This window comes from Tetrao urogallus, assembly GCF_951394365.1.
Source record: "Tetrao urogallus genome assembly, chromosome: 6".
Lineage (NCBI taxonomy): Eukaryota > Metazoa > Chordata > Aves > Galliformes > Phasianidae > Tetrao > Tetrao urogallus.
Window position 1 is genome coordinate 19,665,294 of NC_136819.1, and position 7,059 is coordinate 19,672,352.

Here is a 7,059-nt window from a genome sequence, read left to right on the forward strand (position 1 = left end):
AGATTTTGATGGTGACTTCATTATGTGGCATACTTGTACCAATTTAATCTTACTGGGTAAATTCCTGGCCTTACTGAAGTCACCACTAAATTGTCGTTGAATGCAAGCTCCCAATTTCACCAGGTGACAAAAAGTCATAGCAGACCCATTTTTCTGGAGATGGATGTTAACTTTATCAGGTACATGTCAGTGTTCTGGTCTTCTCTATTAAATAGTTCCGCTACCATTTCTGATATGCTCTAACTCTATCCAGTACTGAGCTTTTTCTCATCTAGGAAATGTCACTTATTTCATTTTCTAGATATGTAAAATGGGAAGAATGATGTTTATTAACCTGAAGGATAGTTTGCATAAAGGCATAGTGAAAAGAACTATTAGCTGCCTTGAAATTACTGTATAGTGTATTTTACATTATTACAACAACATTTAGTTAGCATTCCTCGTATTTTAAACCTTCGGGAGCACCATTATGTTGGTAGTATTTGCCTTTCTGAAGTGTTATTGCTATATGACTGAAAGCTGCTTAGATCAGATGAGATTGCACCAGTAGTTCTTGTGGATAACGTTGGTTAAAATGGATAAAAGGATTTAAAAGTTAATGTGTGTAAACCATGAGATTTGGAAACTAAATTATTTCTGGACATATCACCAGTGCAGATGAACAAGTCTAGACCTTCATTCTGCAGTGTTCAAACACAAACTTAAATTCAAGTGTGTGACTCAACCACTGAATGCATGCATGCATACATAATGTAAGCATTTAGTGGTAGCTTACATCTGAAAAAAAAATTAAATGTTAAAATTATGTGGATTTTATTCAGTGACATAGGCAAGAAATATAGTCAGAAATATCTGATATCCCTAAGTCACCCAGCCTTTCACATTAGTACCTGTAGGTAGGGCACAATTGTGTCTGAAGAAATACTTCAGAAACAAGATTAAATGCACAAAGAATCAAAAGCACGGATCTAAAAAACCCACACTTTGTGTTTTTATTTTTATGTGGCAGGAGTTGGTTTGTGAGTGTAAGGGAGCAACGAACTTGAAGGACTACTGGTCTGAGGTTTCTGTTAGTAATATCTTCTCTTGTTACTTACTAGATCTTTGAGGGTCTGGTATTTACTATTTATGAATTATGAAGAAATAGTGCTAAGTGTTGGTAGCAAGTATAAAAATTAATCATATTCTGATAATGCCTTTCTTTTGATTATTTTAAATCCAATTTTAAGGTAGTTTGTAACTTAGGATTTAGTTTTAATAGGGTTTCTTTAAATATAGTTTAACACTGTGTCAAAATTTGAGGCTAGAAATAATGTCTTCTGCTTACAGCACTTCATTTTTCTAAGCAGTCACAAGAACAGCAGTCTTTTGTATGGTTTACCATGTACATCTGCACTTACTGAGTGTTCATTTCTACATTAAATTATTTCTTTCAGTTCTTTGAATAAAACAAGTACTTCCCATAGAGCATAAATGCCAGGTTTACATAAGTATCATTTTTTACTAATAAATGCAGACAAGTACAACTGTTTCCCATGGAGTATAAGCATCAGCAGTATGGCAAAGAATATACTTTAGCAGTAAATGCAGGCACGCTTCGTATTTTTGGTACACTATATTTCATTATGCAAATAGTTGCACACTTTTTTGTTCAGTTGTATACCTATTTAGGGCAATTGTATTACCTTAGTTTTCATTCTTCCTCTGCTTGGATAGCCTAAGGCATAGTTTAATAGTCCTGACTGAGCTCATGGTGATTTTCACCTCATTTAAGTGGTATATGTTGCTTTTGCACAAGAGTGAATTTCACTCAGAAGTAATCTCAACCTGTTTCTCGCACTGCATACGCACCACTGGAGACCAGCCAGACTTGGGTCATTTTGCACACATAATCTCAGTGACTTCACTGACATTTTCAAATTCCAAATTAACACGCTGCTTACATAAGAGCAAGCAATTTGTCCCGCTCCATTCAAAAGAGTTGGGTACATTTCATCCATATATGTCTGATTTCTCACTGTGAACTCATGAACTTATCACGCTGAACAGTGCATGGGCTGGGACACAGGCAGGCAGGAGGATAAGGAAGTATTCCTTTGTGAAATACTATGGAGCCATCAAAACACATTTCATATCCCACCAGCTATGGGCAGAACAATTGACACAGGTGATAGTTAATATTTTCTTTATCCTTTTCTTTAGGCTTGGATCTACTTTAATCTTTTTTTCCCTGTTGTTGACATTCTGTGTAAATCAAAAGACTCTTTGAGAGTTTTGAACTCATTAAAACAAACAGAACTGAAAGGGTAGGTACCTGCAAGTGGGGCTTTGTAAACAGGAATAAAATAACAATGCTGCATGCATCCCAGAGAAAACACATTTTGACTGCAGACAGGTGCATCATTTGTTTACTCAGCCCATTGTTAAGCTTTTTGGTTTTGAAGAGGCTTTAGAAAAGTGGAGATGCTTTTATTCATGGTACTCTCTCAAACCTTCAGATTTTCTACGCTAATACTTTGTAAAAATCTGTCAGTAATTACTTCAAGGTGAATGCTTTTCCTTTTTTGAAAGTTTATTGACTGTATTCTGTATACAATGACATTATGTATCTTGTTTTGTTAGTTTTATTCAAGGGCTTCAGACTACGAATTGCCTTGTTATGAAATGATGTGAATATAAGAGGAGTCTTGACTGTGGTCTCACATGTTTTGTCCTCACAGGAATAATTCTATTGACTCTAAGCAAAGCAGCATTGACTTTTACTCAGTTCAGACACAAACTTCAGATATTTACAGTATCCCAGTTTCTCACTGCACTGAGTTCTGCGTGCTGTCTCACAGCACAGCTTCATCATTTTACTTTTTCTTATTGTATCACAGTTTCTTTATTTCTTTGTTTGTAACACTTGTTTAAAATAAAGGTCTTACAAGTATTTAAGTTTCTGAATTTGTATTTCTTTATACTATTTTGCCTGTGCTCATAAGGTTGTGATAACAGTCTCACTTTTCATCTATACTGTGCATATTTTTTTATTTGGACTGTTCTAATACTCAGAGACTTCAGCTGGGATTCCAGCCCTGTGCTGAGGTCACCAGGTTAACAAAAATGAAGACTGCTCCATGCATCTCCACAGCCCTTTCTGCACCTTTCCCCAAAGGCAGCTGTTTGACAGGAAAGCAAAACCAGTTTCATTTAGTCTGTAGATAACTTTGGCTTCATTTACAAACACTACCCCAGTATTGGTTAAAAATCAGCCATGACTATTATGTCCTTGTTACTGCACTAAACTTCTTTACTGATTTCTGTGCATCCTTTGCATCAAATCTTGTCTTATCATAGATTTTGCAGCTGCAAAGGCTAGATTGGATCTATCTTTAAGTTCATGATTTTTAGTTTTCCTTCAGATAGGAAAGTCTTTCTTTCCTTCCACTGATATGTCAGTGTCAAGTAACTTACTTAAACCAACTGGTATGGATGGAATTAACGCTGAGCAAATTGAGCATTTACATTATTAGCTACCTGATTTCCTGCTGCAAACAGGTAATTAGATACCTAATTTATAGACTTTATATAACCAACTTAATTCTCTCAGCTGACCACGAATAAAAATTTCTGGATGGAAAAAATGTAAGTCATTACAACAACAACAATAACAAACAGAACAAAACATAAAACCAATCCCCCCAGACAGCTTCCTGGTAAACTGGGATGGTTTCATTCCTTTATTCCTAAAGTAATAATCATAGAATCACTAAATGGCTTAGTTTGGAGGAGACTTTAAAGATCATCTAGCTCTAACCCCCCTGCCACAGGCAGGATTGCCAGCCATTAGATTAGGCTGCTCAGGGCACCATCCAACCTGGTCTTGAATGCATCCAGGGATGAGGCAAAAAAACCACAATCTCTCTGGAAAACCTATTCCAGTGTCTCATCACCCTCTGAGTAAAAAAATTCTTCCTAACATCTAACCTAAATATACCCTGTTGTAGTTTAAAACCATTCCCCCTTGTCCTGTCATTATCAGACCATGTAAATATTTAGTTCCCATCCTGCTTGTAAGCTCCCTTCAAGTACAGGAAGGCAGGATGAGATCTCCCCATATCCTTCTCTTCTCCAGGCTAAACAAGCCCAGCTCCCTCGCCTTTCTTCACAGGAGAGGTGCTCCAGCCTTCATCTTCTTTTTGGCCCTCCTCTGGACCCACTCCAACAGAGCTGCATCCCTCCTGCACTGGGGGCCCCAGGCCTGGACGCAGTGCTCCAGATGTGGACTTACAAGGGCAGACCAGAGGGGGACAATCACCGCCCTCTCTCTACTGGCCATAATAATTGACTGAAATTTATTTTCCATATATTCTCACTAGAATCAGAATCAGATGAAGAATAATGAGGTCTACTATCACTGTTCTTCAGACTGCTGTTTCAGGTGACTGAATATAGCATAATTTTCAGAGAAATGATCAGCTCCAGCTCCTTAGTATGGGAGATTTTCTACCTTCTTCATCAAGCTTAATATTGCCCACAGTCCCAAAAGACACTTTAGAAAGGATTTAATTAGCAGTTTTTCTAGCAACACCAGCAGAGGTGTCAAAAGGTGAAACTGCTGTATTTTCAGTGCCCAGCTTTTCCTCTGAAGATGGGCATTTTGAACAAGAGAAATCAGAATGCATACGTCGTAGTGGCCAATGCATGTTTTGAGAAATCAGAAGGTTTTTACAATGTTTATCCTGCATTTATATTAACGAGGGACAATTTCCAAAGCTCAAATACAGCCACAAAACCGGAGTTTTCTCAAGCTATTCTGAGAAGTTAGTTTTGCTTGAAATGGGAGAGGGTAGGAATCACATATGGAGGGAGCTAGAGTTGCCAACCCTTACAATTAAGCAAGTCCTTCTGTTTGCACTGCAGTAAATCTGGTAGTAAATAACTTTACAGATTCCTTTTCAATCTGAACACAGTCTTCTCCTTTTGCTTTGGATTCCCAGTAGCATTATTTCCACTCTTTTCAATGGTCTTTTAGTGCAATGAGTCACTTTGAACTATGACACATGTTTTAGTGCTACCACTAAAATTTGTGCTTTGCCTTTCCTGTAGATTAATTAGGTACTTCAGCATTTAAGTACCTTCCACAAGCAGAAAAACCATATACTGTTATCTTAAAAGCTGATGATAACAAAGCAACAATAAAATGTGACTGGGAACCCTGATGCTGCTTGTTGTGGTTACAAAACACACAGGTCAGTTGGATGTTGACACAATAGGGATTTACTACTGCACTCAAATCTGCTTAATTTTATCCTCTAATTCTACCCGGCATGAGAAAGAAATGTATTGATTATCTGGTTTTAAAGACAATCAATGCTCTAACAAGTACATGCCTCAAAAGCTTCATCAGAATTATCAAATAATTAAATATTTTCTGCAACCTTGAATGCTATGTGAAGTATCTTCCTTTACAGGTCAGTGGTCGTGCACTTCTTTATGACCGAGTCCTTAGGAATTTTATATTTTACTTTACCTATGATTTACTCTTCCAGCAGTAACTCTGAAATGTGATTTAATGCTTGTTCTACTACTCTTCACTGAAGGCTGGGACATAGTTTGACTCCCTCCTTATGAAGTGACACATACATTTAAAAAAGTCATAGACCAAACAAATTTGTTTCCCAGTGTGGCTCCTCAAGAATTTAAGATATTGACAGCAACGGGGTAACAGGCAAAAAGCAAACCAGCTATTGCCAGGGACTGAAGTAACTGTGAGAAGTCCTGTACAGTGGTGAAGGGATGAGGGGTGAATTTCTGTTGTGTGCATATATTGTCCTCCTGTGTGTGCCGTGATGATGTTCTTTAATTTTAATGTGGAGATTTTTTGTTGTTGATGTAAATGAAACTTGTAACATGTGCTGAATGTATATTTTGATGACAATTTGGCTGAGTAATACCTATGACTAAACTACAAAAGAGGATATTGTCTATTGAATTTCAGCAGTTTAAAGGGCTCTAACTCTTATTTATTCCTTTGAAAAATATACAGCCTTATTATTCTGAGTATATTTTGAGGAAAGAGGAAACTACCATTTAAATCTATGGATTTACACTAACGTAAAAATGGATGAAACAAGTCCCAGGATGATCTACTTCCCATTTACAAATTCTACCAACACTATAACCTCCATCAGAATATAAGTGGTTGGAAATGGAAATTTTGTCTTGTTACCCTTTACTATCCTCTACTGTTGACTTGTGAAGGTGTCAAGGGGAGTATTGTGCATACACATTTGTGCTGATGGGAACACATGGCTGCTTTTGAAAGGGGGGCTGCTCAGGGTCTGCACATACTGATCAGATGGCTGACAGCTGCTTCTGCTGCTTTTCCTTTTTATTCAGGGCTCCAGCACAAGAACTGGACTGTGAATACTGAGCTATTAGTGTTGCCTCACGAATGTTGAATGGATGGTATTGATTTCTTGAAAAGATGTTTGGAACAGTAATAAAAATAAAAAAATCAAGTAAAAAATGATGAGGCTTTACAGATAGCCAATAAAAGACTCCACAACAAGTTAGTAAACTCTTGGGCTATTCAGCCTTGACAATGTCCTTTTCAATCTGAATCCAATCTTGCCTCCATGCTTTGAGCAGCTAGCTGCAGTTGTTTTCACCCTCATGATGCAACACTGGCTCAATGAGCCGCCCTGAGCAACAGCTTGCACTTTCATACTGTCACAATCTACCCAGTCACCCTGCAGGAGTAGAGAAAGAAACGTGAGAGGGAAGGTCTGGAGTAAATGATAAAAGTCCTGTTCATCAGAAGGAACTTCTAAAGTCAATGGGAGCTCACGGCATGTGGCAGCTGTGAAGCCAGACCCCTTACAGACTCCAGATGCACTTCCCAAGCACACACACGTACTGTGCTTTCCTAGACTTTCTGATTTGCAGTGTTTGATTTACTCCATGAACAGGTGAAAATAACCCACTCATTTTTATTACAAATTTTATTATCCAACTAATATGTATTTTTAAAAATACAAATGCAAAGCAGTTGTTGAGCACAGTGGTTTAAAA